At 34.4% G+C, this 22,646-nt stretch overlaps 1 protein-coding gene and 1 long non-coding RNA gene across 19 annotated transcripts in view; both read left to right on the top strand.

The window, feature by feature from the left end:
* Window positions 1–22,646, top strand: part of DLG2 (discs large MAGUK scaffold protein 2) — a 2,604,243-nt gene that overhangs the window by 869,032 nt on the left and 1,712,565 nt on the right. The window lies entirely within an intron of this gene.
* Window positions 11,147–16,677, top strand: LOC141563465 (uncharacterized). The gene is made up of 2 exons (XR_012488426.1): window positions 11,147–12,842; window positions 13,209–16,677. It is a non-coding gene; the product is annotated as an uncharacterized LOC141563465 (long non-coding RNA).

Below are 22,646 nucleotides of genomic sequence, written 5' to 3'. Positions count from 1 at the left end.
AGAGAGAGAAAAAGAGAGAGAGAGAGAAAGAGAGAGACAGAGAAAGAGAGAGAAAGAGAGAAAGAGAGAGAAAGACAGAGAAAGAGAAAGAGAGAGACAGAGACAGAGAGAGAGACAGAGAGACAGAGAGAGAGAGAGAAAGAGAGAGAAAGAGACAGAGAGAAAGAGACAGAGAGAGACAGACAGACAGATAGAGAGACAGAGACAGAGAGAGAGAGAGAGACAGAGACAGAGACAGAGAGACAGAGACAGAGAGAAAAAAAATTTATGAATTAGATCATCTCTTGAACTTTGAGAAAGCAACTTCCATATGGTAGTGGTGCTAAAAACCAGATTGTGGGGGATTGAGAAGAGAAGGTTGGTCATGCAATGGAATAGAGATGGGATGGTGTCTAAGACAATCCGAGAAGGTCAAGGGAAAACCTGAGTATGCATTTATACATTAAGACCAAACCACTGGAATTTGAGAGGGAAGAGGTTAAAATACATAGAGATAAAATGATTAATGGAGTAGGGGCAATGAAGTAAATGAAGAGATTAGCTAAATATGATGTAGTGATTCCTTTCCATAAGACAGTATGGAAGGAGAAAATCAATAGACAAGTCATCTGTTTTTAGAGTAGACTTGAGGGATACAATGATTGATTTGAAAAGATTGGAAAATCTTTGCAACAATCATTGCAGAAATTGAGAAAAGGAGCTAATAAGAGTAGAATAGAAGATTATTAAGCAGCAGTGAGATTTAAAATAAAACATTGGACCATAATTTTATATAGTCAGTGGGTTTAGCTTTGTCATTTGTGTCTTTTGAATTTCTTCATTATTTTTTATTATAAACTCATATTGAAGGAGGAAACATATCATATTCATATCTGTATCAGATCTTAGAAAGGATTGTCAGGAAGGTATTGGAGTAATTGGCCTCTCATTTTCTATCAACTCAAGATTCTATGATTGTGTATCTGTCTCCCTCAGTGACTAATATGAAGCCTTGAATGTATTGTTTACAGAAGGAACTCACATATAACATTTGCATCATATGAGTGTGTGTGTGTGTGTGTGTGTGTGTTTTGATTAGCAGAATGTTCTACCATTGAGTTCCTTTCAGTGATTTATTTTGGAGGAGAGGGCTCAATGTGTACATTTTTAAAATGTTAAATACATATGTTGTTCAATTGTTTTTCCGTTTTGACTCTGACCCAATTTGGGGTTTTCTTAACAAAGATACGAAGTGGTTTGGCATTTTTCACTCTAACTCATTTTATAGATGAGGAAAGTGGGGCAAACAGGGTCACACTGCTAATAAGTATCTGAAGCCAGAATTGGATTTAGGAAAATGAATCTTCCTAATTCCAGTCTTGGTATTCTATCCACTGTATCATATAGCTACCCCAAATATTTTATTCATACTCTTTTAAAATATTTTTAAAATTCTTTTTTTTTTTGGTTATACATGTACACTTTTTACATATTTCCTTGTGAACCATGTTAGGAGAATTAGAAGAAAAGGGAAAGCCACAAGAGAAAAAGAATACAGAAGAAAAAGAAAAAAAGAAGTAAACATAGCATTGTTGATTTAAATCAGTCTCCATAGTTCTCTCTCTGGATACAGATGGAATTTTCCATCCAAAGTTTAAGGGTACTGCTTTGGATCACTGAACCATTGAGAAGAACCAAGTCTGTCATAGTTGATCATCACACAATCTTGCTGTTACTGTGCAAAATGTGTTCCTGGTTCTGCTTGTTTTGCTCAGCATCAGTTCATGCAAATCGTTCTGGGCCTCCTATAATCAACTTATTCATCATTTTTTAAAAAAGAACAACAACAATACCTCATTATTTTCATATATCATAACTTATTCAACCATCCGCCAATTCATAGCATATACTAATTTTCCAGTTCTTTCACATCATTAAAAGAGTTGCTACAAACATTTTTGCAATATAGGTCCTTTTTGCTCCTTTATGATTTCCTTTTAAGTGGCATGGCTGGGTCAACATGTACAGTTTTATAACCTTTTGGACATCGTTCCAAATTGCTCTTCAGAAAAGTTGGCTCATTTCACAATTCTACCAACAATGCATTACTGTCCTACTTTTTCCACATTCCTTCCAATATTTATCATTATCTTTTCCAGTCATCTTAGTCAGTCTGAGAGGTATGAGGTGGTACACCAGAGTTGTTTTGCATTTCTCTAATCAATAATGATTTAGAGCACTTTTTCATGACTACAGATGACTTTAATTTCTTCATCTGAAAATTATTCATGTCTTTTGGCAATTTATCAATTGGGGAATGACTTGTATTCTTATAAATTTGACACAGTTCTTTTTATATTTTAGAAATGAGGCCTTTCTCAGAAACATTGGCTGCAGAATTCCCCCTATCCCCCAGTTTTCTAATCTTTTGATTCTCGCTTTTTTTTTTTAAAGTACCATTTACCAATTACCTGTCCCTTTGCAAAAATGGAGCTGTTCCTTATAATAACAAAATACAGTTAAGTAAGACAAATAATACGTGGCAATTTTTAATAAGACAGATCACATTTAATAATCATACTGCATACCACTCATCTTCCCCTAAGAGGAAAGTACTCTTCCCTGTTAATCCTCTGAAATTTTAACTTCAAAGGCTGGAATGATCAGACTCATGGTGTTATAGTACCATAGATTTCGACCTGGAAAGAACCTTAGAAACCTTCATAGTACAATTCTTTTTTATTTTATAAATGCAAAAATTGAAGTATGTAGGAGTTGAATAACTTGACAAAGATTCCCCAATTGTAATAAATGACATAACTGAGAAATTAACTCATTCTCTGACTTCAAATTCAATACATTATATCCCCTCACTTTTTTTTTACATTATTCTGACAATTGTATTTTCATTTCTATTGGGTCTGTATTCTGCATGAGTTCATTTGAATCTTCCCAAGCTTTTCTAAATTCTTTAGTCATTGTTTCTTTTTGTATAGCAGGATTACATTATGCTCATATATCACTTTTTGACCAGCAATTCCCCAGTCTTCCAATGATAGAAACATTTCTTTGCTGATATTAAAAATATTGCTTTACGCACTTTCACATTAATGAGACCTGGTCCTCTGTCTTGGAGATATATATCTCCCGCAAGAGATACAAAGAGGAATTCCATTCCAAACAAATGTTGAGAGTATAAAATATTTGGGAATCCATCTACCAAAGAATAGTCAGGAATTATATGAGAAAAGTTATGAAACACTTGCCACAAAAATAAAGTCAGATTTAAATAATTGGAAAGACATTCAGTGCTCTTGGATAGGCCGAGCAAATATAATAAAGATGACAATACTCCCCAAACTAATCTATTTATTTAGTGCTATACCAATCAGACTCCCAAGAAACTATTTTAATGATCTTGAAAAAATAACAACAAAATTCATATAGAAGAATGAAAGGTCAAGAATTGCAAGGGAACCAATGAAAAAAAAGTCAGATGAAGGTGGTCTAGGTGTACCTGATCTAAAGCTATATTATATAGCAGCAGTCACCAAAACCATTTGGTACTGGCTAAGAAATAGACCGGTAGATCAGTGGAACAGATTAGGTACAAAGGACAAAAAAGGATACATATATAGCAATCTAGTCTTTGACAAACCCAAAAATACCAACATTAGGGATAAAAATTCATTATTTGAAAAAAACTGTTGGGAAAACTGGAAATTAGTATGGCAGAAATTAGATATGGATCCACACTTAACACCATATACCAAGATAAGATCAAAATGGATCCATGATTTAGGCATAAAGAATGAGACCATAAATAGATTAGAGGAACAGAGAATAGTCTACCTCTCAGACCTGTGGAGGAGGAAGGAATTTATGACCAGAGGATAACTAGAGATCATTATTGATCACAAAATAGAAGATTTTTATTACATCAAACTAAAAAGTTTCTGTACAAACAATACTAATGCAAACAAGATTAGAAGGGAAGTAACAAATTGGGAAAATATTTTTACAGTTAAAGGTTCTGATAAAGGTCTCATTTCCAAAATATATAGAGAACTTACCCTAATTTATAAGAAATCAAACCATTCTCCAATTGATAAATGCTCAAAGGATATGAACAGACAATTCTCAGATAATGAAATTGAAATTATATCCACTCATATGAAAGAGTGTTCCAAATCACTACTGATCAGAGAAATGCAAATTAAGACAACTCTGAGATACCACTACACACCTGTCAGATTGGCTAAGATGACAGGAACAAATAATGATGAATGTTGGAGGGGATGTGAGAAAACTGGGACACTGATACATTGTTGGTGGAGCTGTGAAAGAATCCAACCATTCTGGAGAGCAATTTGGAACTATGCCCAAAAAGTTATCAAACTGTGCATACCCTTTGATCCAGCATTGCTGCTATTGGGCTTATATCCCAAAGAAATACTGAGGAGGGGAAAGGGACCTGTATGTGCCAAAATGTTTGTGGCAGCTCTTTTTGTAGTGGCTACAAACTGGAAGATGAATAGATGTCCATCAATTGGAGAATGGTTGGGTAAATTATGGTATATGAAGGTTATGGAATATTACTGCTCTGTAAGAAATGACCAGCAGGAGGAATACAGAGAGGCTTGGAGAGACTTACATGAACTGAGTGAAATGAATAGAAACAGAAGATCGCTGTGTACTTCAATGTTGTATGAAGATGTATTCTGATGGAAGTGGATATCTTCAACATAAAGAAGATCCAACTCACTTCCAGTTGATCAATGATGGACAGAAACAACTATACCCAGAGAAGGAACACTGGGAAGTGAATGTAAATTGTTAGCACTACTGTCTATCTACCCAGGTTACTTATACCTTTGGAATCTAATACTTAATGTGCAACAAGAAAATGGTATTTACACACATATATTGTACATAGGTTATATTGTAACACATGTAAAATGTATGGGATTGCTGGTCATCAAGGGGAGGGAATAGAGGGAGGGAGGAGACAATTTGAAAAAATGAATACAAGGGATAATGCTATAAAAATTACTCATGCATATATACTGTCAAAAAATTATAAATAAAATTTATATGAAAAAAAAGATATATTTCTCCCAATTCTGGGTCAAATGGACAAAGTATGTTTTTCTGACAATATCTACTGCACAAAATGGGGTTTTCCTGCACATATGTTAGAGATAAACATGGTTTCAGGTATTTCCCCCTCCTTTTCATGTGATTACATCAGATACACCATTAGACAGTTTGGAAGGACTGAATTGATTACTACAAAAGCTTGAAACAGAGTTACTTTAAGTCAACCTTGTCAACTAAACTGTTGACACTTTGGAGCACTAAAAGATTTTGTTATCCTACCCAGCTGTGTAAGGGTCCTACTCTTTGCATCTTAAATCTTGAAATGAGGACAGTCTACTTACTGACTAAAAAACATCAATGCTAGACCTGAAGGTGACAATCCACTGCCTAATGGTTGTCTTGGGCGCCTGGCATGAAGACAGGAATTGATAACAGAAGACGTGGCTGATGGAGTCAAATCTGTGCTACTTGGCTGCCTTTGTATCTTACATTAGGGAAATAGTAAAAAAAAAAAATTCAAAATAGAAAAGTGCTGATCATAAACTGGCTGTGACAAATAGGAAAGTGTGAATCTCTTAATACAATTAGGTAGCTATTGGGAGTCAAAATTCAAACAAGCAGCAGTGCTAGGTCCAAGTCATCTCATAGCCAAAATATAGTGGAATTAGTTTTGGATTTTCAGGAGTCTAAGAAGACCCTGTCCTGGTTCTCTTTACCTGCCCTCATTCTCGTCTTAAGACTTTGAGAAAATTATTTTGTCTCAGTTTCTTCATCTGCAAAAATAATAAACCTTACTGTATCTTCTCCACAGAACTAGGGAAATAATACCCTCTCTAGTAATAATGAGAATATTAATTTAATTATGACTGGGACTAAAAAGTGTAAGAAATCAAGGCGGTGGGGGGGAAGGTGAAGAAAAGGACAAAACTGGGAAAATTGTCCTCCAGTAACATGGTCTTTTGTCTGGCTGGCATGACAGCTGGTGTGAAGAAGGAGAGAGAGTAAGGTGAAGCATAACTAATGTTACTTTGACATAGCTAACCAAGTGAGATATGTTTGAATCTAGGTCAGAGGGAACTTAGAATAAGAGTTCTAGAATCAAAAGAATTCACTCCTCTAGAATAGAGTCTTAAGAAAAGAATGAATAAGCCCTTGTCAGAGAAATTTAGAAGTGTTATTCCTCTTAAGATATAAGCTGTCCTAGGGTGATCTCTGAGGTCTTTAAAAACTCAAATATATCTAAGATTAGATGTGTTATCAGAGTGTGGCAAAGATCATTACTTAGCAATGGTGCTGTACCTGGCATTCTCTTGGTTTATCTGAATACTGATCACATTTCACATGGTATGGACACTTTTCTTTCACTTCCCCTCCACTATTTTATCAATCACTTGTTTAATGATCTGGCCCACACCTGGCAACCACTGTTGTGTATTTTTTATGGTAACTTGACTCTCCCAGACAGACAGGTTCTGATTTATCTGCAGCTTATATGCTATCCATCACTTTATTTGTCTATGGACATTTAGCCATTCTCCATAAAATGCATATTTTCTTCTGCTTGTGTGTACCTGGCCTTTCTTAAATCAGAGGTAGCAGGCTATGGTTTTTCAGGTATACCAATGATAACTTTATACACCCATATCAGCATATGCATACATATATAAGCATATATACAAATATATATCTATACATATATACATTTATGTACATGCATGTATATATGCACACATGTACACATTTTTATATACACATAGCAACTAAAGGTGTTATTAAACATTCAATCATGCCCAACTCTTTGTGATCCCATGGACCATAATACACCAGGCCCTTCTACCCTTTATTATCTCTCCTAGTTTTTCCAAGTTCATGTTCAACAGATAATACTATCTGTCTATTTCATTTTCTGCATCCCATTTTCTTCTGATTTTCATTTTTCCCAACATCGTTCTTCCTCCCCAATCTTACCTTCTTGTCATGTGACCAAGGTATCTAAGCTTCAACTTCAGTATTTGGCTTTCCAGTGAGTAGTCTTCATTAATTTTGTTAAGTTTTGACTGATGTGATCTCCTTGCTATTTAAGGGATCCTTAAAAAAGCTTCTCCAGCACCAGAGTCAAGGACAATGCCTATCATTTGCCATATATCTGTTTATATGCATATGCATGTATATAAGCACATATGTTATTAAGTTGAACCTTTATATATATGGAGCACTTAACTTTGTGAAAGACTTAGCTGAAGCATTTTTACTCTTATTTTTACAGATAGGCACAGCAAGTGCCTTAGTCAGAATTCAAACTCAGGTCTCCTGGATGTAATTTTAACATGCTTTTCTTTATGTTACACTGCTTTTGTGTTAGACCACATCTTTTTATAGATCTTTTCTTTTGTCTAGGTCTTTCCAGCAAATGTATTTGTAATTACAAATTCATATACTCCTCCTAGAAGCATCATTATCCCAAGGTCATTCTCCTTGAGACACACTTAGATTATCAATTCCTTTAGTGAGACACAGTACCTAGAAGAAAATATATACTCCAAGTTTGGTTCTACTGTACTGTGGAACTCTGAACTTTCTAGTCTTCAATGCTGATGCAGCTTAGAATCATATTTTTTATATTTTTTGTAAATATTTTTGTAAATATTTATATTTTTTATAAATATTCTTCCATATCACTTAAATTGTTGAGCAAAAAGCCTCCTAATAATGGCCTTAATTTCATCTTTGTTATAGGTATATTTACCCTTTTTACTTTTAATGTTAGTTATTTGGTTTTCCTTCTCTATTTTAAAAATATATAAAATTAACCAATGGTTTATTTTATTGTTTTTTTCCATAAAACCAACTCCTAATTTTATTCATTAATTCAATGATTCTTTTATACTCAATTGCATTAATTTCTTGGGGGAATAAAAGAAAAATTATATTAGGGGTTTATTTTTATTAGAATTTTATTACCATAAAATACTGTTGATTTAACTTAGATTTTAGTCTGATAATCCCCCATACCTTTTTAAGTATGAATTTCTTTCTCATTTTGCCACCCCCCAAGAATTATTCTTGGGAAGCTGATTTTTTAAGCCAAGTACAAGGCTTTAAATTTATTCCTATTAAATGTCATCTTATTATATGTAGCCTAGCATTCTAGCCTGTCAGAATATTTTTGAATCCTGGCTGCCATACACTGTTTAGCTATCTCTGCTAACTTTGTATTACCTGAAAATATGGTACTCTCGGTTCCATTATTATTTATTTATTAGCATAATTCTAATTTTTTTCTTGCACTTGAAAGCTATGATGTGTACTCTTATCCAGGCCACATATTCCCAGTTTCTTCATAGAATTCTTCTCATATAACATACTACAGTCTTATCATTTTGATCAGTTTCTTCTGGACATACTTCATCTTGTCCATGTTTTTCTCCTTCTAAATATATAGTGTCATGACAAAACAATAGAGAAGATTAAGAAATTCAAAATGATAATATGGAATGCACTAAAATAAAAAGATTTTACATAAACAAAATCAATGCAGCCAAGATTAAAAGAGAAACAGAAAACTGGAAAACAATTTTATAGCCTGTATTTCTGGGGGAAAAAAAGGCCTCAGTTCTCAAATATATAAAGAACTTATAAAGAATTTATAAGAATATAAATCATTCCCCAACTGATAAATGGTCAAAGGATATGTACAGATGGTTTTCAGATGAATAAATTGTCTGTGGTCATATGGAAAAAAAAATCTGTAAATCACTATTGATCAGAGAAATGCAAATTAAAACAACTCTCAGGTACCACATTACACCTATCAAATTAATAAAATAATAAAAAAGGAAAATGATAACTGTTAAAGGAGATTTGGGGAAACTGGGTCACTAATACATTATTGGTGGAGTTGTGAAACTGATCCAGTAATTCTGGAGAGCAATTTCAAACTATGCCCAAAGGGTGTAATACTCTGAGCTCATATCATTACTGGGATCTATATCTCAAAGAGATCCTAAAAATGGAAAAAAGATCCCAGATGTATAAAAATATTCATAGCGGTATTTTTTTTGTGGTGGCAAAGAATTGGAAATTGAGAAAATGCCTATAAATTGTAGAATGGTTGAAGAAGTTGTGGTATATGAATGTAAAGTAATACTATCATTCTATAAGAAATAAAAAGCAGCTGGATTTTAGAAAAACTTGATAAAATTTACATGGACTGATGCTGAGTAAAGTGAACAAAATGAGAACATTTTACACAGTAACAGCTACATTTTATGATAGTTATGACAGACTTAACTAGTCTCAGCAATATTAGTTATCTAAGACCATTTCAAAAGACTTACGAAGTAACATACTATCCACATTCAGAGATAGATTGAATGCAAATTGAAACATACTATTTTTGCTTATTTTTTTCCTGTCTTGTGGTTTTTCCCTCTCTTCTTTCACATGATTAATAAATAAATATGTTTAACATGATTGTACATGTGTAACCTAAATCAGATTGCTTGCTGTCTGGGGGAAAGAGGAGGCAAAGGGAAATGGAAAAAAAAATTAGAACTCAAAATTTTACCAAAGTAAATGTGGAAACTATATTTACATGTAATTGAAAAAAAATAAAATACTATTAAGTTAAAAACAAATGTACTCAATATTTTAAATATCATCTGATTAAGAGAAATTATAATCAAGTTATTAGACATTATACATTTTACCTTTATTTTTTCAGTCCTTGAGGAAGATTTTTTTTTCTTTTTTGGCTACCATGTCATATTAACTCACAATGAGTTTATATACAAAAATCCCCAAGATCTTTCCCTATAAGAACTTACTGTTTTTCCATGCCCACTACCTTTGTCATTTTGAAATTTATTATTTAAACCCTAGTATGGAAAACTAATTTTATTCCTGGCCAATTTCATACTTTTGGATTTATCTCAAGTCAACAATCTGAACTTTTTTGATAAGTCCTCATTTCATCCGCAATTGTCTCTTCAGGTTGATTTCTTCATCAGAAATATTTCTTCCTAGGTCTTCAGAATTTCATTCTAGGCAACATGGGCCAAATACCTTATAAAATATTACACCAATGGATCCTACCAATCTTTTGGTAATCAGAATATATCCAGATATATTCTCTCCAAGTGTATGGCATGTGCCAATCCATGCCCAAGTTTCCTCTTGTTTTATATGATAAATTATGTACAGGAAAAGTCATTTTCAATAAAGGTGATTCCCAGTTTCTTCTTCAGCAACTATTAAGAACAAGAAAAGAGTTTAGAATTTTTAAATACACAAAGAAATAATGGTGACATTTTAGTGTAGAAAGGCCTGAAGTCCAGAGAGGTTCAGAAACTTAGGGGAAGTCATATATTAAGAGGAAGTGACAGAATCAGAATTCACAGAATTCACAGAATTCACATAAGTTTTCTTGCTGCAAATCCAGTGCTCCTTTCACTCTGTCAAGTTACTTCTTCTAGTGCAGTATGTTGACTAACACAGAACTTAGAGACACCCCTAGGGAACCCAGAAATGGGGAAGTTTTTTTTTTCCCCTCTTAAGACTAAGGAGAGATATCTAGTGTCTACTGGCTATTGGCAGGTACATCTCAGCTAAGGGGATTGCTGCTTGAGTTGCAAAACAAAAAGCAAGTTAGTCTCAGTGAATCAAGTCATTGGGTCAAGCATGCTGAAAAATAGCATCAGATCAGGAGATCAAAAGCTTATATGCAACATCAACTTGCATATTTGTGAAAATATTTTGTTCCTCTTCTCCCCTTCTCTTTCTGTCTCTCTATCTCTGTCTCCATTTATGTCTCTGTCTCGTTCTCTCTCTCCCTTCCTTCTCTCTCTCCTCTCTCTCTCACTTCCTTGTCTGTCTGTCTGTCTGTCTCTCCTCTTTGTTTTCTGTCTCTGACTCTCCCCCTCACTTTCTGGCCCTCTCTCTTCTTTCTCTGTCTCAGTTTCTATCCCTGTCTCTGTCTCTGTCTCTGTTTGTCTCTGCCTCTCTGTCTTTGTCTCTCTTTTTCTCTATTTCTCTTTCTCTTTGCTCTCTCCTTTCACATTTCTCAATCAGTACATGCCAGGATTTTATCCTCACTGTCCCCAAGATGCTTCTATTGCTTTGTATAATGATACTGGAACTCAGAGCTAGACACAAGGTTTGCAAGGAACCAGAAGAATGGGTTTGCTCTACTTATGAGTCAATCATTCTTCAAAAAAGCATACTGATCCCCAATTCTTCCTCATACCATCTCTCCATCCTCATGGACTGGATAGCTGCTTCATACTTCACTGGGAACACACCAAACCTTTGGATATTTTACCTGTATACCACAATCACCAATATCAAAAGAATCTATTGACACTTTTTGCAAGGGTGTAAATTAGGTATATAAATGATTTAAACTACCCTGTGACTTCCTTGCTTTGGGATTCTCATCCTTTTCAGGTTTACCTATATTCTTCACTTTCCCCTATTACTATCAGAAGAGGGAGCAAAGAGTACTCCATTCATACTCAGAGAAATTGACCTTCCTTCTTTATGTCCATAGCATATTTCAATGCCCAATCACTATCTTGATCTTTCTAAAAGTCTTTGTTAAATTGCATATATTCCTAGAAAGTCTCTTCATCTTGTGTGATAATTAAATGCCGTGTATTTTAATTTTCTCATTGTTCTTCATTATCTGTCTTTTCTGCTTCTTGCTTCTTCCATAGATGAGCCTCTAACATCTTTGGGGCTGCAAATTTCTAGTCAGTCCCATGTTTCCTACATGTAAGTTCACCCAATGGAGAAACCTAACCCTCCAGCTATCTGAACTAGAAGGCCAAAATCACACCTCCAAATTGCTTTCAAAATACCCCGAACACATTCACTCACATTGACTTGAATTTTCTCAGTTTTCAGAACAAGCTTGAGTAACTAATGACTGTGCTTGCACACAGTCATGTTCAGTAATCACTCTTTCTGCTTCTAGGGAGTCATGAAACCCAAATACTTACTCTATCCTCCATACACAAAAATTTCACTCTATACTTCATTACAAACACCCAGAGGCCAGCCTCCAACTACATCCTTGCCACCAATTACCAGAATCAGGAAAATATCCTGTCACTCTCTTTTAGCCTGGGGGAATTGGTAACTATGAGTGCTATTCATTTCTACATATATCTGCTAGTGTTTCAAAATCTATTAACTTAGTTTAGGTAGAAGACTAGACCTTTCCATTAAGGAAAAACTGGCCACAAAATTCATCTAATATGTTTCATGGATATAATAAATAAAAAAGTAGAATAAGTGGGTAAATAGTAGCTCCTGCTGAAGTCAGAGAGCTTGGACTTCTAAAATGAAATAAATAAGGCTCTAAGGCCTGCAAACTAGGACAGAAGTTTTCAGGACCCATATAATCAAGAATAATTTCTCACTGATTGAAAGTGATAGAAGATAACACATTGAGGAAGGCAGAAGGAAAGCTCTTGCTTAGGTGACTGCCCAAGTGAGAGCAAAAAGCTGTGAAAGGATTACTCTGCTGAGATAATCCTGTGGTTATGGAAATAGAATTTATTTAACATCTATCTATGCAAATAAGAAGCATTTAATGTCAAGAATACCTAATAAGAATCAAATATGTAGTAGTTGATGGAGGCCCCAGATTTGAACTGCTTATTCTTATTAATACTACTTCAACTTGTATATTTCTCTGTAATATTTCATACTCAAACTTATCATAGAAGGGCATTACCAGTATGAAAGTTTTCATCAACAAAGTTGATCTCAGCCAAATTATGATGGTAGCTAAGTGGCATAGTGGACAGAGCATAGGGCTTGGAGATAAGAAGAGCTGACTTCAAATGTAGTCTCAAGACAATTACTAGATATGTGATGCTGGGAAATTTACTTAACCTGCTCAGTTTTCTCATCTGTGAAATAGGAATAATAATATTACCTATTACCTCAGGGTTGTGATGACCAAATGAGGGAATGATTGTAAAGTGCTTAGCACAGTACCTGACACATAATATATGCTATATAAATGTTAGCTATTATTATTATTTAATAGATAAATCCAAAAGAAGTACGTAAAGCTTATATTATTTAAGAGTCTTGTCCAGTCACCAGACTAATTAAGCCAGGACTTATAGGTAGAATTGAATCTTGGTCTTCTGGATTCTTGACTCCAAGCATAAAAACTTGAACCTGTAATCAAAGATTTCCTAATTTTTTTCTACTGATGATCCCCCTTTTTTTTCCCTCCAAGACATTTTTACATGACTCCAGACATATTGGTAAATAGAACTGATATACGAATCAAATATTTGCTGATAGTAAATGATAATTTCATGATCCCCAAATTTGTTTACAAGACCCTACAAGGGGTTGCAAATCACAGTTTAAGAAGCTGGGCAATAGACAGTGCTGCCTCCACAGGTCTTCTTAGCACTCTTTATATAGACAATAAATTATCTTCAAAGAATAGTGTGGTGGACACAGTACTATGGTTCCCAGAACACCTAGGACTGGGGACTCAGAAACAAGGAAATGTGGTACTTTCTAAAAAGTAGAGCTATGAATTTATACTTAGGCTAATGAGTGGTGAAAAGGGATAAGTGTCCATTCTAGGGACTCCTATGTCATCATACCTATTGTATCCAACCACTAATAACCTGATTATATTTGGAGAAAGGTGACTTGGAGTTAGGGAACCTGAGTTTCTATCACAGTACTGTGACTTACTAGCAATTCAACCTTTTATAAAGCATTTTACCTTTCTGCAAACTACTGGTTTTACAGGGTCATAAGGAAAGCTTGTTTTTTTTTCTTCCTATTTTGAAAGGCTTTGTAAATATATACTATTATTACAATTTTCACCCCCTTTGGTAACTGATTGGTTGGTAATTTAAGATTGCACAAGTTGCCCTTGTTCACAAATACTCATAAAAGTTGATTGTTCTAAGATGTTGTTTTTTATTTAATCATTCTCTCATTCTCTGGATGAGTTTTCCTGGTGATATTCAATGGTTCGCATGTTTCCTACTGCTAAGAAAGTGGGTAAGCAGCTACTTCAGCCAGCAATTGATGCTAAGCCAGCAGCCAAGTGCTAGTGGAGTGGGTGAGGGGGGATGCAGAGTAGAGTAAGGAAAGAAGAGCTCATAAAGTTGATGTTTTCTCTTCCTTACCCTGTGACAGATGAGCAATCCATATCCAAGGGTCTTATACAAAAGCAGTTTTATATTTATAAATGAAATTTCAGCTTGCACTCAAGAAGACCCAGTGATGAAAATCTGAGTTCCTATTTATACACCAGTCATTGAAAAGTGAATTCTATGGGAGTAATTTGCCAGGGTAATAGAATAGTACAGCTCCATCCATGAGAAGAACTTCTGAGAGCCCCAGAGAGCATGGAGCCCCATGCCAGGGAGAGCTAGAGGGCAGAGATAGGGATCTCATGGAGCAGTGTGGAGAAGCATCAGGTAATTGTTACATTAGCTCTGCAGAAACAGCATGTCAGCATGAGAGCCAGAGGAGATCCCATCAATCCACTGTTGTGTACATGCTTTATCAGCAGTGTCTCAGCTTGGCCATCTTTTTTTTATTATTATTATTTTCTTCTTAGCATTCTGACTCATTGATCAGCACTACAATCATACTTTTACCTGTCTTTCATGTTTTACCTCCTATCTTTTCACTTTCTCAACCTCACTATGTTGCACCCAAATTTAACTCCACAGTTACCAGTTTTTAGTTCCAGAATGAGATTATCAATTTAGTGCTAGATGGCACCATAGCAGTTGTCTACTCCAACCTTCTTATTTTTTATTTGAGGAAACTGAGTGCTAGAGAAGTAAATTGACTTGCCCAAGATCACAGAGACAGTAAGTTAGATCTGTTAACTCCCAAGTTTGGCACTTCTGTACTAAATCATATTGCCACTAGATAAAAAAGCATGATAGTTCTGACTCTACTACTACTACTATTACTATTACTACTACTTCTTCTTTTTCCTCTTTTTTAATATAGAAAGGACACACCTTAAAGCTAGGGAAGAAAAAAGCAATATTTCAATTATCAGAAAACACAAATCACATTTTCACTGAATTCTTGAATCTTAGTACATTAGAGCTAAAAATGGTGTTTAGAGAGTGTGTAGCAGAATTCTGTCATTTTATAGGCAAACATTTTATATAAGGTCACATAGGTGGTAAATGACCAAAAATAGTTCCAAATCCAACATAATTTGCTGGAGAGTTAATATATTGCAGTTTAAAATGTAGATTGCAGTAAAAACAACATAGGTTTGAATCCTTCCTTTCCCAATGAATGTCTGTATGAACTTGAGCATTGGTTATCCTTAAGCAAAAGCTGGATGATTACTTATCAATGGATTCATATTCAAGGATGGGTTGGAAAAAGTGGCCCCTAAGTTTCCTTTCTTAAAGAATAAGTTCTATGATCTTGTTATTTTGTTATTTATTGGTTGGAATTAGAACTTCTCCTCTCTCTTTTGATTGGATCCACCTCGTTTAACTAGACTTGATGACACAATATTAATAGTCCCATTTTAATTGTGAGCAAAATGAGTCCCATCATGCATGGTTCTCTCAGTCTGTTTTGTAGTCACTATTTCCTTCAGGTGGTTTGAAGCTTCTCTGTTTTGGAAGTGTTTTCCACCTACTGAAATTGGTAGCAGAATTTCAAGTGCAAAACATATACACTGTCTAGGTTATCTCTGAGGCAAGGAAAAAAAAAGAAATAAGAATCCAGTTTTGTTCTATTTTTGCCAAATCAAATATTTGCTGAGAATGAGACTTGGCTCTGTGGCTCTTCTCTGAGATCCTGTCCTAGAGGTAGATGCCAAGTGCACAAGGCTGTCACATTTCTCCTGCTAAGTGCCCCAGAGGAATTAGTAGCAGAGGAAATAATTGATTATATGAAGGGGAGCATAATTGAAAACACGGTTAGCATTTTTCTTCCTCTGTATAATCATGGTGGATTTTGAGGTTCTAAACTTATCTGGAATGGGAGCTGAGACTAAAATGATTAACATTTATAATTACTTATTTTTCAAGTTTAGAGTATATCCATTTGTTTTCTTTATAAAGTGTCATGTAAATTAAGGAATCTGTCTTAAAATCTGCCATGTGTAGTTAAGTCATTACCACTGCACCAACTGTAATTAACACTTCCTGCTTCAAGAAACTCTAATTCCCTAGTGGGCAACTGTTTACTCTTATTTCTTTATCAAGCATAAAATCACTAGCCATGTGAAAAACCATGGTGATTTAGAAAAATTAACAAATTTGTATTGAGAACTTCTTATTATGCACAAGGTAAGAAATATAAGAGATAGAAAGCCAGGGGATAGAGCTGATCATGGAGGTAGACAGAGCTGCTAGGTTCAGTCTTAAACCCTCATACCTACCAATTAAGTGAATGCCAATAAATCATTTCACTTCTCAATATACCAGAACAAATCAAGCAACAAATATTTCTTTAAATCCCTATTACAATCCAGGCACTGTAGTCCATCTCTGAGAATACCAAAAAAAAAAAAAATTAAATATTTTTAAGCCCCTATTCTTAACAAGAACAGCTAGGTGACAGTAGAACTCTGGAATCACAAAGACTCATTTGCCTGAGTATACTTACTGTGTAGTCTTGGACAAATCACTTACTCTTGTTTGCCTCAGTTTCCTCATCTGTAAAATAGGCTGGAAAAAAAATGACAAATGTCTTCAGCAGCTTTGTCAAAAAAACAAACAAAAAACCAAACAGATTCATGGAGATTCTGATAGTACTGAAAAAACAACTGAACAAAAATAAAAACATAAACCTCCACCACTGAAGTCTTAAGAAGAGTCCTTTCATGACAGCTAGGTGGTATAGTGAATAGAGTGCTGAGTTCAAATCCAGGATCAGATACTTGCTAGTTCTGTGACTCTGGATAGATCATTTAACTTTTGTTTACCTAACTTTCTTCCATCTATAAATCGTGATAATAATAATAATAATAATAATAATAATAATAATAACACTTACCTTCTAAGATTGTTGAGAGGACCAAATGAGAAAATATTTGTAAAGCCCTTATTATGGAATCTGGCACATAGTGAGCACTATATAAATGGTAGTTATTATTGTTATTGAAACAACATGCAAACAACTATTTATAAGTTAGCTATATCCAAAACTCATTGGACATAAATTCAGAGGGAATGCACTAGTGATTCTCTGTGACTGTAGGATAGTATGCTGATTTGCATTGGTGAAAAGAGTCTCCACACCCAGTGTAGATATGTCTGCTCTATAGAAATAACACAGCTAAAGAGCTTGAGGCCTGTGCTTAGGTCTTGGTATACCAAGACCAAAAAAAGTAATTCCTACTTTCAAGGAGCTTATATTCTCCTGTAGGGAAAGGGTACAAGAAATTATCAGCTATGTAATCTGAAATTCATGCAAAGTAATAAAAAGCAAATGCTAGAAAAAGAGAAGATATCCACAAATGGAGAGATCCAGGGAGGTCTTGTAGGAGATCATTTTAGAAACATGCATTAAAGGAAATTATGGATTCAATGTGGCAGAGGAATGTATTTCAAATATAGGGGACCATTAGTACAGTGCTTCAGGGAGTCAGATGAGTGTTTAAAAAAAAAAAAAAAGATACAACACCTGCTTTTTGTGTTGGGTGAACCATTAGTCAGTCCTTCACCTTCTCTTCTACTTTACCTGCATTGAAGAGTGGTAACAAGCATTTTTTATCTATTCAGAATCTCAAGGTCCTTGGATCAACTAAGAATATCATTTCAATTTGTGTTTTCTCTTTCCATTCTTAATAATATTGGCCTTTCTAAGACCTCATTTTCTAGCTACCTATGAAAATAAAATTTAATTTTTCTCCTTGGTATGTCTAACTCTGTTCAATACACTAACAATACCAGTTCTATTCGGTAGCAATCCATGTGAAGAAGAAACTATTAGCTTTACATACTCCTATTTTCTAGTTGCTTTTGCCAGATTAATCTGTGTCATAGAAGGACAAGCCCAAATTTTGCTTTGGGCAAAGGGAAGACCATCAAGGATGTCATCTGAATGAGCCTATCATACTGATTTATCCTTTCTTGGGCTGAACTGAGGGAGGCTAGGTTGAAAAATAGCTTTAGAATTAAGATTCGCAAATTGGTGGGGATCAAAAATCATAGGGTGATCAATCCAAGTATATTAACTAGCTAGACAATGGGTCATTTTACAGAAGAATAAAATGAGGCACAGAGAATCTAAATTACTTATCCAAAATTACATAGCAAATATATATATATATATATATGTATATATATATATGTATACACACATACATGTGTACACATAAGGTGTCTATTGATGTAGACAGAGCTAAACTACTGTTCTCTGTGGATGGGTATTTGCTTATCTTGTATTTATACTCAGTCATAGTCACACCTTCCAGTTCTTTTGATGTCCCTTCTGAAACCCCATACCAGTCACTGTTCTCTAGACAGAACCATTTGGCAGCAGTTAATCATGTAAATAACCTCTGCTTGATGATTGATGCTCTAAGATCAAGACCAAAATAGTGACCATAGACTGATAAAATGGGCCTTTCCTGAGCTGGGAGCAAGAGAACAAAGGAAGTGCTCACAATGATTTTCATTAGATCTAACAACTTCATGTTTTAGCTTATCTTTAAAACTTTCACAATAAATCTTATTATTTTGTCTATTTGTTTCTGTCTTATTTCTCTTACCAAACTTCTAAGTGTCCTGAGGGAAGAGAGCATGTCTTATTCATCTTAGGCTCTCCCACATAGCTTATCCTAATTGTTGCTGAAGTTCTACATTCTTGAAGCAGAAATTTGTGTTTCTAAATTTCTGTGAAGGAGATATATACCCTCAAATTCTTTAACAATCTCACTCCTATCTCCCTACTACACTTATATCTTTTCTTCCTTCATGGCCTACCTTTTCTTTCTCCTGAGACTTTTCCCCTTGTTCTATTAAAGCCTTGAGTGACAAATACATAATGACAGGTGGTACTCAGTCATTTGTTATTAAATGTTATAGTCAAAGAATATGAATAGATAATTTTCAGATGAAGAAATTAAAGCTATTTCTACTCATATGAAAAATGCTCTAAAGCATTATTGATTAGTGAAAAATACAAATTATGACAACTTTGAGGTATCACTTCATACTTCTCATATTGACTAAAATGATGGAAAAAGATAATGATGAAAGATGGAGGGAATATGGTAAAACTGGAACACCAATGCATTGTTGGTAGAGTTGTGAATTGATCTAATCATTTTGGAGAGGAATTTGAAACTATACCCAAAGGGTAGAAAGCTGCGCATCCTCAGTGACACTTCTGAGTCTGTATCCCAAAGAGATCATAGAAAAGGGGAAAAGACCCACATTTGCAAAAATGCTCTTTGTGGAGGAATTGGAAACTGAGTGAATGTCCGTTAGTTGGGGAATGGATGAATAAGTTATGGTATATGAATGTAATGGAATATTATTATTCTACAAGAAATAATGAATAGTCTAATTTCAGAAAAGCCTGGAACATAAACTGCTCCTGAGAAAAGTGAACAGAACCAAGAGAAAAATGTATACAGTAACAAAATTATGTAATGATCAACTGTGATGGACTTGGCTCTTTTCAACAATAGAATAAGTCAAGGAAATTCTAAAGGACTTGTGATGGAAAGTCTATCTATATCCAGAGAGGGAACCTTTTTTTGTTATTTGTTAGCTTTTTTCACTTTTGATCTAATTTTTTTTGTGCAGCATATATTGAATCTATATCATATTGCTTGCTGTCTTAGAGAGGGGAAAGGAGGAGGAAAAGGAGAAAAAAATGGAACATAAGGTTTTATAAAGGTAAATGCTAAAAACAATCTTTGCATGTATTTTGGGGAAAATACTATTAAAATTTTTAAAAGTTACTAAATTTTTAAAAATTGCCATAATATCACTAAAACCAACACTAGCACCAGCACCACATCACTATCAATATCATCATTTCTGGCTTAAATAGTTCTTTCTGGCTGCCAAAGCACTTTAAATACATTATAACATTTGATCCTCACAGCAACCTCATAAGGTTGGTGCTTCAAGTATTGTCAGTCCCATTTTGCAGATGAAACTCAGAAATCTTATGGGATTTGCCAATCATCACAAAGTTGATAAATAAATGTCAGGTGTTGGATTGCAAACTGAATCTCAGTTTATTTCAAATCCTATGTTCTTTTAACTATATTAAACTGCCTGTCTCATAAAAGAGAGAGTATTATATTTGTGGATGTAGAAAACATGGATTCCAGTCTTGGCTCTGACTATTAATAATTGTAAATACCTTGGGTGTCACAAATTCCAAAGAAATTTTGAGTTTCAGTTTCCTCATGTGTAAAAAGGAGATGAGTACTAATCTTCTTTACAGAGTTCTTATGAGGCTCAAATAATGATTATTCAATTAAGTTCAACAGGGATTTAGCAAACACCTACCTACTATGTGTCAGGTATTCTGTAGAGTGCTAAGGAAACAGTCAAAACAAAACAATTTCTCCTCTTTTTAAACTAACTTTCTACTTGTAGAATAAGGTGCTTAAATACTTAATAAAATATGATGATATTATTCATGCAAAATCATTCAGATTTTATTTTTCTTGGCTATGATTCTATCTAATGCATATTTTAATTTTCTATGAAAAGTAAAAATCAGGGGAATTATAATATCAGTTTTCTAATTTGGGAGCCTAAATTGTGTAGAATCTTCCATCAGCTCCTTTTGTGTTATGTGCTTAACAATTTCTGATTAGCCTCCCAAAGCCTCTATGTTCCTAGCCACTCACTAATTGTAGATTCATATATTATTAATGCTGTTGGTAGAATTCAGTCATTTTCAGTTGTGTCCAACTCTTTATAACCCTATTTGGGAATTTCTTGGTGAAGACACTGCAGTGATTTGCTATTTCCTTCTCTGAGGAAACTGAGGCAAACAGGTGTTAGTGACTTGTCTCCAATCACACAGCTAGTGTCAGGCCAGTTTTGAACTTGGGAAGATGTCTTCCTGATTTTAGGCCAGGTGCTCTAACCACTTTGCCACCTTGATGTCCCCTATTACTAATAACTTTATAATTAATTCTGTAAGCTACTTCTTTTAGAATTTTCATTATCCCTTGGCTGAGACTATAAAACTTGAAGGAACTTTAAAGATCACTTAATAGCACCTCATTTTTCAGAGAAGGAAACAGAAAACCAGCGATAATAAGTAGTTACTTTTTCCAAAGTAAAATGAACATCTTATTTCAGGATTGAAATTCCCTTTTATAGTGGGCAGGTACTCCAGAAATCATATAGTTTAGCCCCCTCATTTTACAGATGAAGAAACTAAGGTTTAAGAGGACAAATGATTTGTCACACAACTGAGTGGAGAGAGCCAGATTATAACCTAGGCCTTCTGCTTTTTCCTATTATTCTCCATTATACAATTCCATCTTTTTTTTTCTTTATCTAATTTCTTTTGCCTAAAGCAGATTGTCTCCTTCTAAAGCTTCCAAATTAAAAAGTCATCAAGTGGACATTGTTCTTTCTCAAATAAAATGACAACAAGCACATCCCTTTTCTTGCTTTTTATTATGATAATTTTCTGTTTCCAATTTTGTTGAAATAAAATGTAGATTTTAAAAATTGTTTTAACAGTAATTTCCTAAATAAAAATCAATCTACAAGAGTTTATTCAGTGCTTAAAATAAATACAAATTCTTGAGTTCTAATTCAATTCCATTAGAGAAACATGTATTAAGTTTTTAGCACTGAGAAATCTGGTGGCAGGAGTACAAAGATAAAAAGAAACATTCTTTGCCCTCAAAGAATTTATATTGTTCTCAGTTCAGGGAGGCAGAGGATAGTGCACATATAGATAAATATGTGCCAAAAATATACTGAGGCAACAAAAATTATTAAACTTTGAGTTAGAAAGAATCTAAGAACCTGGAGATCAGGAAATGACTCCTAGTAGTTGTAGCCCTTGAACTGTACTTTGAAGGATACAAGGGGTCATGTCTGAGTGAAGACTATTTGCTTGGTTGGTTTGTTTTTGGTCAAGATATGATTAAAAAAAAAACACCCAGCAACTCTGAGGTATTGCCTCATACCTATCAGAGTGATTAATATGACAAAAAAGGAAAATGTTGAGAGAAGGTAAGGGGGAACATGGGAAAACTGAGACACTAATGTATTGTTAGTGGAGTTTTGAACTGATCCAACCATTCTGGAGAGAAATTTGAAACTTATGCCAAAAGGGTCATCAAACTGTGCATAGCCTTTAATTCAGCAATACCACTGCTAAGTCTACATCCCAAAGATATCCAAAAAGGGGAAATGACCTATTTACCCAAAATAGTTATACCAGCTCTTTTTGTGGTGGCTAAGAATTGGAAATCAAAGAGATGATCATTAACTGAGAAATGACTAAACAAGCTTTAGTATATGATTGTAATGGAATATTATTGCATTGTAAGAAATGACAAGCAGGATGATTTCAGAAAAAGCTAGAAA

Source organism: Sminthopsis crassicaudata, chromosome 3, assembly GCF_048593235.1.
Source record: "Sminthopsis crassicaudata isolate SCR6 chromosome 3, ASM4859323v1, whole genome shotgun sequence".
NCBI lineage: Eukaryota > Metazoa > Chordata > Mammalia > Dasyuromorphia > Dasyuridae > Sminthopsis > Sminthopsis crassicaudata.
This window is presented reverse-complemented; position numbering and strand designations above follow the sequence as displayed.